The sequence below is a fragment of the Schistocerca serialis genome, chromosome 5 (genome assembly GCF_023864345.2).
Source record: "Schistocerca serialis cubense isolate TAMUIC-IGC-003099 chromosome 5, iqSchSeri2.2, whole genome shotgun sequence".
Classification (NCBI taxonomy): Eukaryota; Metazoa; Arthropoda; class Insecta; order Orthoptera; family Acrididae; genus Schistocerca; species Schistocerca serialis.
In genome coordinates, this window is record NC_064642.1 from 226,099,013 (window position 1) to 226,111,700 (window position 12,688).

A 12,688-nucleotide genomic window follows, 5' to 3' on the forward strand; every position below is an offset into this window, starting at 1 on the left:
TGCGACTCATTGCTCTACAGTACTAGCATGAAGCACATCAGTACTTAGCATCAACAGGTTAGAGTTCATCACGAACGTGGTTTTGCAGTCTGTGCAATGTTTATAAATGCGGGGTTGGCAGATGCCCATTTGATGTATGGATTAGCACGGGGCAATAGCCGTGGCGCGGTACGTTTGTATCGAGACAGATTTCCAGAACGAAGGTGTCCCGACAGGAAGACGTTCGAAGCAATTGATCGGCGTCTTAGGGAGCACGGAACATTCCAACCTATGACTCGCGACTGGGGAAGACCTAGAACGACGAGAACAGCTGCAATGGACGAGAAATTTCTTCGTGCAGTTGACGATAACCCTAATGTCAGCGTCAGAGAAGTTGCTGCTGTACAAGGTAATGTTGACCACGTCACTGTATGGAGAGTGCTACGGGAGAACCAGTTGTTTCCGTACCATGTACAGCCTGTGCAGGCACTATCAGCAACTGATTGGCCTCCACGGGTAAACTTCTGCTAATGGTTCATCCAACAATGTGTCAATCCTCATTTCAGTGCAAATGTTCTCTTTATGGATGAGGCTTGATTCCAACGTGATCAAATTGTAAATTTTCACAACCAACATGTGTGGGCTGACGAGAATCCGCACGCAATTGTGCAATCACATCATCAACACAGATTTTCTGTGAACGTTTGGGCAGGCATTGTTGGTGATGTCTTGATTGGGCCACATGTTCTTCCACCTACGCTCAGTGGAGCACGTTATCATGATTTCATACGGGATACTCTACCTGTGCTGCTAGAATATGTGCCTTTACAAGTACGACACAACATGTGGTTCATGCACGATGGAGCTCCTGCACATTTCAGTCTAAGTGTTCGTACGCTTCTCACCAACAGATTCGGTGACCGATGGATTGGTAGAGGCGGACCAGTTCCATAGCCTCCACGCTCTCCTGACCTCAACCCTCTTGACTTTCATTTATGGGGGCATTTGAAAGCTCTTGTCTACGCAACCCCGGTACCAAATGTAGAGACTCTTCGTGCTCGTATTGTGGACGGCTATGGTACAATACACCAATCTCCAGGGCTGCATCAGCCCATCAGGGATTCCATGCGACGGAGGGTGGATGCATGTATCCTCGCTAACGGAGGACATTTTGAACATTTCCTGTAACAAAGTGTTTGATGTCACGCTGGTACGTTCTGTTGCTGTGTGTTTCCATTCCATGATTAATGTGATTTGAAGAGAAATAATAAAATGAGCTCTAACATGGAAAGTAAGCGTTTCCGGACTCATGTCCACATAACATGTTTTCTTTCTTTATGTGTGAGGAATGTTTCCTGAAAGTTTGGCCGTACCTTTTTGTAACACCCAGTATAACGCACTAAGGGTCTGGCGCTGTTTTCGGATCGGTTACTTCTGCTACAATGGCAGGTTATCAAGAATTAACTGAGTTTGAACGTGGGTTTATAGACGGCGCACGAGCGATGGGACACGGCATCTCCGAGTTGGCGGTGAAAAGGAGATATCCCTGTATGACAATTCCACGAGTGTACCGTGAATATCACGAATCTGGCGAAACATCAAATCTCGGACCTCAGTGCGACCACGAAAAGATCCTGGAAGAACAGGACCTACGACGATTGCAGAGAATCGTTCAACGTGACAGAAGTGGAACCCTTTCGCAAATTGCTCCAGATTTCTATGCTGCGCCATCAAAAAGTGTCAGCGTTTGAACCATTCAATGAAATATCGTCGATACGAGCTTTCGGAGCCTAAGGACCACTCGTGTGTCTTTGACGACTGCGCGACACGAAGCTTCGTGCCTCGCCTGTGCCCGTCAACACCGACATTTGACTGTTGACTACTAGAAAGATGTTGCCTGGTTGGACGACTTCCGTTTCAAATTGTATCCAGTGGATGGACGTGTACGGGTATGGAGACAACTTCATGAATCCATGGACCCTGCATGACAGCAGAGGACTCTTCAATCTGGTGGACGCTCTGTAATTGTGTGAGCCGAGTGCAGTTGGAGTGATATGGGACCCTTGATACGTCTAGATACTACTCTGACATGTGACACGTACCTAAGCACTGTGTCTGATCACCTGCATCTATTCATGTACATTGTACGTTCCGACGGACTTGGGAAATTACAGCAGGACTATGCGACACCCCACACATTCAAAATTGCTAGAGAGTTGCTGCTGGAACACTTTTCTGAGTTTAAATACCTCCGTTGGCCACCAAACTCCCCAGACCTTAATATCATTGAGTATACCTGGGATTCCTTGCAACATGCTGTTCAGAAGAGATCTCCAGCCCCTGTTCTACATGATATTTTGGGCAGGTGTACGAGTTTCTTCTGCTCTTGAGTGTACAATACTGACGGAAAAAAAATTGCAGCATCAATAAGGAGTTGTCTGAAACAAAGGAAAGTTGGTAGCCGTGTTTCCACATCTGAAAGCTGATGACGACTATTCAGATTTCGCGCCAGTCGCCTAAGAGGGGCGCTACAAATCATGTGTGCTTTAAATGCACGCTTTAACCATTGTGAGCGTTAGTTACCTGAAAGACTATACGTGGCCGGGTGATATTAGTCAAGAATGCGTTTAAGGTGACAAAGACGGCATCATCAACACTACATTGAGTTTTAGATAGTTCGAAATGTTTCTCCTGCGATATTGCAAGATCGGGCTCCAGACCGCCACGTGACACTAGTGAGATGGAAGACCAAGGTGTTTGGCATATGGCTCTAGCGCATCGTACTGCACCTGCAGCAACAATTTGAGAAGCAGTTGGCACCACAGTGACACAACGGACTTTTGCTGATCTGTTAGTTCAAGGATAGCTCTGAGCTGGATGCCCTGTAGCGGGCATTCCACCGATTCCAAACCACCGTCGTTTGCGATTTCGGTGCTGTCAAGCGAGAGCTCATTGGAGTTCAGAATAAAGATCTGTTGTGTTTTCTGATTAAAGCTGCCTCTGTACCAGAGATGGCCGCGTGTTGGTTAAGAGAGGGCGAGTTAAGGGCCTCCAACCAACCTGCCTGTGTGCCAGACATGTTGAACCAACACCTGTTTGGTTATGGTCTGCCATTCCATTTCGTATGACAGCAGGAGCAATCTCCTGGTTATCCCGCGCACCCTGACTCCAAATCTGTACGTCAATCTAATGATTCGACCCGTTGCGCTTCCACTCATAAACAACATCTTAGGGGGTGCTTTTCAACAGGATAACGCTCACCTACAGATCTCTGCTGTACATAGTGTCGACACATTTGCTTGGCCTCCTCGATCACGAATTCCATTTGAATTTTCTAATTTTGAGAAGACTTAAGAAGTGATCTGTTTTACTTGCTGAAAATACTAAAGATAGCATGGCGCAATTGTTTCTTAATTAAAAGCAGGAGGATTCGACAGACTTTGGTGTCATCTTCAGGTCTTAAAAATGTTTTTGTTATGAGAAGCGTTCATTTTACGTTGGATCCCACGCAACTTTGTCATGTGGATAAAAATCTACGTTTTGTTATGACAAACATTGTATAACCTTGTGATTTTTATCCACATAAGAACTTGGCATTAGCTCCAACTTAAAATTAAAACATTTCATACCGAAGGAAAAGGCAGGACAATGACTGCAAAATCTGTCGAAACCGGTTGTTTTAAATACGAAAGTATTTATGCGTTCTTGACGAAAGTTTTTAACACCGGATCTGTCTCCAGTCGAACGCGTGAAGGACGGCATCGGACGACAACTTCAGCATCATACACAAGCAGCATTAACCGTCCTTATATCGACTGACCATGTGCAACTGGCACGAAACTCCATCCCACAAACTGGCATCCTGCACGTTGACAACATAATGCATGCATGTCTCTGTACTTGCATCCAACATTATGATGTCTGCACCAGTTACTAATTCATCAGAATTTCACATCACTTGTAGTGGCTTATCTAGCACTTCCACTAACCTGTGATCTTGCAATATTAATCACTTAAATGTGTTAACTAGACAAATGTATTCCTGAAATTGCATTACTCTACATTAACTGTTTTTTGGTGTTGCTATTTTATTTCCATCGTCTACATATTTATATATGGGCCAAACACAAGGTGTGATGCTGTGCAGTGCCATTGGGCACGTACACATATAGTTGGTAGTTTGGACAGTAATGGCGGCACAGCTGATGTGTTCAGCCTGAGGTTTGTGTAATGCTTTCGAGGTCCAACAAGCTGATACTAGAGCGCATTAAGCCAGTGCTATCCTGACCTCCCTCAATACACGTGGTGTTAGGATGTTGTCCTGGTCAGAACATCATCCTGGTCTTGCTAGCACTGCTATCCTCCGGATAGACGAGTACGCCATCTTTCACAAGCAAATACGATTGACAATATCTTTAACACAGTTGAAGCGGCATGAAATAACTGTATTAGTCAGGCGAACTCAATCTGACCTGATACCTGGCTGTGTTTTAGACATTGTTGCAGCCGTAGGTGGCAGCTCTCTGTCCTTAATTTTGCACCCTTGATACATCCAAATTACCTACAAATATAGACATGTCTTCATTTTTCTTTTCGGCTTACACATGAATATACTTGACAAATCAGACTCTAACAGACACAAATGTGACCAATCGGAGAGAATGTCACAATGTAGGACCCCATCCCACACACTTGTGACAAATTACCCTCCACAGCTCTAACAGTCGGTATTGAACACATTGATTGAAGGGCTCTGTGAATGCTCACAGGTTTTTTTATCCATTGGCGAGCACAACGAATACGATGAATAAGCTGAACTGACAGATGTTTCGAGATAGATGCTAATTATTCCATGACACCTATTTATGAAGTTCGAGCATCAACTTTATGTGAAGAATCTGCCAATATACTGTATTTATCACTCCTATATAGATTGCAGAAGTAGGATTAGAATAATTACAGTACACACAGTAGCATTAGAGAAAGAGTTCTTCCTGTACTTCATATGTGAATGAAACCCATATGTCAATTAAACCTAATAAGTGATACAATAGAAAGGACACTATGATTGGCAGAGTAGATACAGAAGTATGTAAAATATTGCTATTTGCTATCCTTCCTGGTGTTGCAGTTTTAATAACTGGCAGTGCAGATGGGTTGGTATAGAAATAAAGGTACACATGACCACTTAGCTGGCCTGCTATGCTAATATGGTGACGAAAAAAAATTCCACACCCTTTTAGAGGTTTCCAATTCAATCATGATTTATTGTTGTAACACTGCATATGGAGTATGTGAAATGATTACATCTGCAGATCAGTAGCACTAGTGGTTCTGAGGTACCAGGTATCGATTCATGCTGAAACACTCATATTAGTAAATGGTGTAATGGTGTTGACTCCACGGACGGCAAAGCAGGCCCTGAATCTGGTATCCGGTCGATCGTACACATGACTAATGTTATCCTGGGTTACTTTATGTCACTCCGACTTCAACTACTCACATAGTTCTGTAAGAGTTGCAGGTTGAAAGATAGGTAAGCCACTTCTCGTCCAATCATATGCCACACACGCTCCATTGGAGAGAAGTCCATAATCATACAGGCTGGGGAAGTTGCTGTAGGTCTTGCAGAACACATTGGGTTACATGGGCAGAGCGTGGGCGAGCATGAGGCTGTTGGAACAACACATCACCTTCCTGTGGCAAGAATGGGAAAAGGGCTGGTCTAACAACCGCCTGCAACTACTGAGCGCTGGTTACTGTTCCCGCCAGGAACACCAAAGGTTGATGTGAATTGTAGCTTTATCGCACCCCAGACCGTAATGGCTGTAGTGGGGCCAGCAACTCTTGGACGAATGTACTCTATGAGACAGTGCTCAACAGATGTACGTTCTATGCGCAAGAGACTTTCGCTTGAACGCAGGCACAATCTGCTTTCATCGCTGAAGACCACAGCACCATTTCATCTTCCAAGTGATCTTCTGACGAAACCAGTGGAGTTGTGCACGTTGATGAAGTGCCGTGAGTAAAAGACGGGATAGAGGCGCGCATGTCCTTACTCCCACTGCTAATAACCAGTTCGCAGTAGTTTGTATTGACAAGTCTGTTATCACAAGCCCTCTTATCTGTGCTGTTGCAGCTGTATAAGTTGCCCTTACAATACGACGATCCTAGTGGGCGTCTGGCTTGCGTGGACGTACAGAACCGATTCTGTCTGTGCGAGAATTTCACGTGACCACTGACACCAACATCGTAGCACAACTGACGGAGCACGTCCAACTTGTGTAGCACTTCTCCTACATGACAGTCGCGCCACTCGGAAGGCCACAATTTCACCCCTTCCAAACTCACTCATTTGGCTGTAGGAAGCATGAGTGTGTCTCTGTAGGATGGTTGCCTGCAGGCTTCACACGCTTGTACCAAACTGAGCCGTCAGGCTGTGAGCAGTCCCACTTAAAGTCTAGACACAGATGGCGTTCTTGTAGCTATGCCACTAAGCTATCTCCCAAGTGGCATATGCCATCATCGGATCAAAATCGTCGTCGTCATTCCAGGTGCACTATTTCTTCTCCGGCATTTGCTGCACGTCTTGCAGGACAGGTGCATTTTGCTTGCCTTCAGCTGCGTGTTCTGGTCTTTCTCTTAATTAATTCGATTTATACTTTCATACATCGCTTCCTATGCATCTACAGACTTTTTATCTCTTCGTTGCTACGATACTCAACTATTTATTACTGCTCTGCCTAGGTAGAACTCAGTTTATAACCATTTGCACTGGGAGTGACAAAGGGAGCGGTTGAATACACATGTGGTTCCTGTGGTCAATAGTAATGTGTTAGCCAGAAGCAAAGTTCGGGGCATAGCGTAAGTCATTGGAAGCATTTGTAAACCGCCCAAGGACACATATCGAAGATTTTGAAGGACAGTTTTAATTCTTTCTGCCTTTCTTCTCTATGTTGTTTTTGTTGCTGTGCTCCGTTTTCCATTTTGCTTTATTATTGACCTTCGGGCTTTTCTTCAAAAAAATGGCTCTGAGCACTATGGGACTCAACTGCTGTGGTCATAAGTCCCCTAGAACTTAGAACTACTTAAACCTAACTAACCTAAGGACATCACACACATCCATGCCCGAGGCAGGATTCGAACCTGCGAAAGTAGCGATCAAGCGGTTCCAGATTGTAGCGCCTTTAACCGCTCGGCCACTCCGGCCGGCGGCTTTTCTTCCCCCGGAATTTTTATTGTAGTGCTTAGAATGACTAATGGATGGTTTCACTGTGCTATGTGTGTTTCTGAAACAAGGGACCGATGACCTTTGCAGTTTGGTCCCTTTAACTTTAAACCAACCAACCAACCAAAAATACTGGACAAGTGGTCGGGGGGGGGGGGGGGGGGGAGGTCAGCGTTATTGCGGGAGGTAGTGCTGCTGTGGTGATCCTCTCCCTCCCATTATCTCCAGAAAATCTTAGTGCAAGTAATGGAAACACAAGTGTGTGCTCCCCCTACTGTTTTCCCAACCCTACTGTTTCCCCAACAGAGAATTAGTATTAAAATGGCGCCAGATAAGTAGTAGAAATTACGTAACCTCTACTTGAAAGTCCAAGATAATCATTATTTCCCTGAAAGTCAAAGATTATCAGCTTGGAAGTCTTATTACTTCGCTCATTATACAGGGTGAAGCGAAATTCGCGCACTCGACCTTCGCAGAGCGACTCCTCATATGCCAGCGATAAAAAAACTGTCGGTCACGTTTCGTTCAGCGAGTACATCCGGTAGAAAAGATGTTGAAGAATGATACATATTAGTCGTTAGGTACAGGGGGTACAGTGGATAGAGTGTTGGGTTAGCATGCAGGAGGTCGAGGGTTCCAACGTGGGTTGAAGTGCATTTCTTTTTTATTTGCTAATTTCATTCTAACATTTCATACTGTAATATACACCGTTTCTTAGTTCACATGTATCCTAAATTTGCCACATTCTGTAGCGCTGAACACGACATATACGTGGTTATACAAATAAGAAACAGACAGTAGGAACAAATGACCTGTCGTAGTACAGAATAACTACAATAACAATATCAGTTTCGGGTTTGCCTAAGATGGTAGTACAGATGAACAACACAACATCTGTTTGACATTTACAGTACATGTACGAGTAATATGAGCGCTCAGACGTCACACATTAGCAACCAGCGACAATAATAATGTCCATATTAATGACCGCAAATCCTTCACAACAGAATACGTTGTCCTCAGAACAACAGATTCTCAAAACGACCTTCCTGCACGTCCAAACATTGCGCAATCCGTGGCTCATATGGCTCTGGACCCTTCGCAGCAAAGTTGCATCAACAGTAACGAGAACAGCATGAACACGCTCTACCAATTCTTCCACATTCGAAGGTGGAGTAGAGTCCACGTGCTCTTTCAAGTGTCCCCACAGGAAGAGATCTAGAGGATGCGCCTCAGGTGAACGCGGTGGCCATACAACTTGATCGCCATGTCCGAGCCATTTCCCTGGAAATGTTCTGTCCAAATACGGCCGCAAATTAATTACACCCACACGAGTTAATGCTGCTTCATCTGACCATATTATGGTGTTCGTGAAGTCATCGTAAGCTTTCTGTTGTTGCTGGAACCAGTCACAGAATTGCATCCACAGATGGCGACCTGCAGGATGCAGGTGTTGCGTGAAAGCCTATGTTAGGGGTGCAGCCCATACTCGTGCAGCACATTAATGACAGTGCGTTGCGAGACATACGGCTGCCTTGCTACGCTATGTGTACTTCGCTGAGGTTATTGGTGTATGACCTCCAGAATATCTTCCTCAGTAGCTGGAGTGCGGCGAGTCCGCAGACGACATCTGTCATGTGATGGAGGAAGGAGAGAACCTGACTCCTGAAGGCGCAGTTACAGGTGACGAAACACGTTTTTATATGGATAGAATCGACGAGGATATCTAGCATCATATTCACGAGTGGCAACGCCAGCCCATTTATCAGAATCACCAAGGACCAGAAACATATACACGTATTCCTCGTTTGTGTATGCCATACGTCTGCCACACTGGTTTAGAGATTTACAGTGAGAATATTCGGTAGGTGTACGCATGTTCATTGGTGTCTGTCACTCGCGCGTTACTCCGCTCGCAACTAGTCCCTGTCTGTTGGACAGCGCATACAGTATAAATACGACGTCAGTCTTCCGCGCTGTTCCACCTAATTCATCACGACACCGCTAATTGTGAAATGTTCGGTTTTGAATTCCACTCTTTCCCTAACTGTAATAGATCTGATGTTTCCACATTCCCATCGATAGAACAATAATAATAACAATAATAATAATAGTAATGCATTGGGATACGTACTAAACAGCATGCGGTTAGCAGACTCACTGTTGAAAGGCATAATTAATGGGACCATGGTCATAACAAATAGTAACCGAGTTTGAGCATTATTCCCAAAGCACGTTGCTAGTCCTAAAGGTAACGAGAGGCACTAATGAAATGTAATGGACCTGAATGAGGCAATAATAATAGTTGGTACTGTCCTACGGGATCATCGGAGGAGGGTTCAAAGAAAACAAGTTTCGCATCTATTATGTGACAGGATATGAATAAATTCACCCCCATGACATAGAAAGGGCTTCTTTCAAAGCTGACAAATCTTCCATCTCTACGATTGTAGTATGTAAGTGCAAATGTTTTCTAGAGGACCCGCTGCAATCGCTGTTGACGATTAACATCTCAGATGCCGTACGACCTGGACTACATTTACCAAATAAGAAACAAATGCCTCAACCGGGATCGAACCAGCGACCTCCTGCATGCTGTCCCAAAACTCTATACACTGTACCAACTGTCAGCACGAAAAGTACTATACTTTTATCCTTTCATGTTGGGCTGACGTAACTAAACTTAATCCAATGATAATTATCAGGCACAAAACAATGCCAAAATCTTCTGAAATACCGCCGGGTGTTGTTCACTTTGTACATGACAAGTGCTAGACGAACGAGGCTGGTAAGAAATTGTGGATTAACAGTGTGTGGAAGAGAAGGAGAGATGGTTTATTGAAGAAGAGTTCTTGTGCTAGATCAGTGTAGTAGTCATCTGAAAAATTCTGTGGAAGAGAAATTGAGACAGGGAAATACAGAGCTTGCTGTCATTCTGAGAGGACTTACTTCATACCTGTAACCTCTTTATACTTCGATAAATATTCCATTTAAAGTGTATGATAGGGAAATGGAACAAATGGATGATGGGTGACACCCAACGTGAAATAACGCCGTAGGAATCTTTAATACGACCTACAATCAAAGAAGTGTGTCAATGGATAAAACAGTCGTGGTCTATGGTGAGAGAAGATATTATTGTTAAATCTTTCAAGAAATACGGCATAAGTAACGCTCTCGATGGCAGTGAAGACCATCTTATATATGAAGAGGACAACGATGACGACGAAGAGGAGGAGGAGGAGGAGGAGGAATAATAAGAAGAAGAGAATTTAGACGACAGTTTTCAGGGACCTTAAAGGTTAGTTCGGTTTCATAACCTAAGGATATTTTTAGTCTGGGTTTTCAGTCTAATAAGAAAAATGGTCAAAGCATTGTTCATTTATTTTAAAAAATGCTTAAAAATCAAGCTGCGTCTAATAGTGCGTAGTGTCTCATAGTTCATTAAATACGGTACATTTTTAGGTGTATTATGTTTTTGACATCAAAACCAATCCGGTATTTACATTATACACAATAATAATTCTTTAAAATATGTACATCATTTACACATTTTTAAGTATTTATATTATTTGCAATCATTATTTTGCAAGTATTTACATTACTTACAAATTTTTCAAGTGTTTCAACTTTGTGCTATAAAAACCAAAAATGTATTCGCTTTATATATGTCATCGTTGTTTTCAAGTATTTACATCTTCAGCACTAAAAACCAATGAGTTAAGTACAATCATTGTTTTTGATGCTGTAATTTCCCCAGGCCAGTGAATTTACAATATCGATAAGTAGAAAGCGTCCGTCACCCGTAGCGGTTAAAGAGATTTTAAGTTCTTTAATAGTCGAAACGACATGCTACTCCGATTGAGTGAGAAGCTACTCAGTTGTCTTTACTTGCGAATTCAGGACACTCTGCTTGTAATCGTCAATAGTGAGCCTATTTGCAAACGACTGTTTTACACGTTTTACTCTACGCAATATACGCCCAGCCTCAGACGCAGGCGCATACATATTTGCATGCGGGCCCACCAATTCTACGATACGCTGCTTATTCAGTTCATGTTTCATCAAACCGAACATGTTTCTAGTCACCAGGCGAGTACCGAATTAGTTATTTGCTGGGAATCTCGAAATACTGAACTTCGCATGCACATCACTCCTGATATCTTCATAGACATTAACAGTCTAGATGTAGTATACGAGGCTGTGTACAGCACAGATTTCCACAATTTGGTGAGAACTTGTTCACTATGCGTCCATAACAGAAATCGAGAAAGTGTTTCCGAAATATTGAAAATCGCCATTCCAACTACGCGATTGGCTTTAGTTGGCTTACTACAATGTCCACATGATTTTTGTTAAAAATGACCCGTCCTTCAGAACCAGATTTTGCAATTCAAGCAGCTCCTCCGAATATGCCCTCGCACGATGCTCCAAGTCTAATGTCCAGTGTGTTCCATTTATTTTGCTTGGTTTTGTTGAATAAGGCATTGTTCACGAGGTAGTCGAAATTTTTCCTGAACTCGTTCCGTGCTCTCATGCCGTTTTGTGCACTGATCTCCATGGCACTAATCTCCATGTACGGCTTCGTCCAGGGAGCTTACATAAAAGATGAGACTTTATAATTTTTTTGGAAAACGAATTTACTTTTCAGAAATTGTTATACATTTCTGTAATGAAAGACATAATCTTTACGTAAAACGATGGTGAAGAGCGGGGGGGGGGGGGGGGAGGAGGAGGAGGAGGAGGAAGGTGATGAACTAATGTCAGATGCATCGAGACTTGATGCAGAATCGGATGGAAGAGTGTACCGGACCGGGATACGAGCCCAGGATCTCCTGCTTGCTAGGTAGTTGCTTTAGCCACTGCGACACCCAAACACACGGTTTATCGCAATTGCGCGGTCTATATGGGCTCATCTCTCGGTCAACTCACATTGTCACATAGGGTTACCTTTTCGCAATCCCCGTCCATCTCCTCCATGCTCGCTAATTTTTGAGATTCACGCAGGAGGACGACGTACTTCTGTATCCGCACTGATGGTGGTGAGTTCATTGCCTATGAATCAGTTGTATCAGTGCTTGGTGTCTGTTATTTCGGAGAGACACACTCTAACCATATGACACTAAAACAAATAATGGCACACAAAGGCCGAAATACTAAACGCCTTTTCCGAAAAATTTCGAAGAGGAAGATCACACTTATCTGAATATGTGATGTCCGTTCTTTAGGTCACGTCCGAAAGAACAGCACTAAGTCATATCAAATTGACTTCCCTCCATGGGCGAAAACTCCACCACTTTCGCTGCGGATCCACAAGACCGTTCGACCTCTTGTGGCGACTCAAAGCAGGGAGTGTGGATAGGTGGCCCTAGGTGGGAATGTTCGTCGAACTAGAGGCGTCCCGAGATAGTCTGCGCAGTTGGGATAAACACTGTCTCCTGGTGTGTCCGGATCCAGACGGAGCTGCTTGACAACAGACTC